Raw genomic sequence first — 589 nt, forward strand, 5'->3', positions numbered from 1 at the left:
TCATTAGTTTACTCTACCGGGCAAGACGCATTATGGTTCTCTTCTTCATTGTCTTTAGAGTTCATATGACCCATTTTTTAGGTGGTCCCAGGCGTACTGGACTTTATTAGGGCCCAAAGCTTTTTCGTGGCCCCATCCATGTAAGAGGTGATGGTGTACGTAGTGGTCATGTGAATTGGTCAAGCACCCTTTGGACCGGGCAAAATGCATTTGGATACTCTGCTACCTTATCATTACAGTTCATAAGACAGATTAGTTAGGTGGTCCAAGGCGTGCTGGATTTGATTATGGCCCCAAGTTTTTTCGTGGTCCCGTCACATCCATTTAATTGGTGATGATGTACGTATAATATAGTGATCATGTGAATTGGTCAAGTACTGTTTGGACCGGGGAAGACGCATTGTGGTACTTTTCTACATCGTCTTCAGAGTTCATATGACCCATTGATAAACACTCATTATTTTATGAAAAATACACTTAATGTATTTTTTTCGACGGAAAAATCTTGATCATCTCGAACACGCAAGTGTGCGACTTTCCATTGGTGTATATCGAATCCATTATCGAATAAGTAGCATGTGTACTAGAG

Source organism: Apostichopus japonicus, chromosome 9 (genome assembly GCF_037975245.1).
Source record: "Apostichopus japonicus isolate 1M-3 chromosome 9, ASM3797524v1, whole genome shotgun sequence".
Lineage (NCBI taxonomy): Eukaryota > Metazoa > Echinodermata > Holothuroidea > Aspidochirotida > Stichopodidae > Apostichopus > Apostichopus japonicus.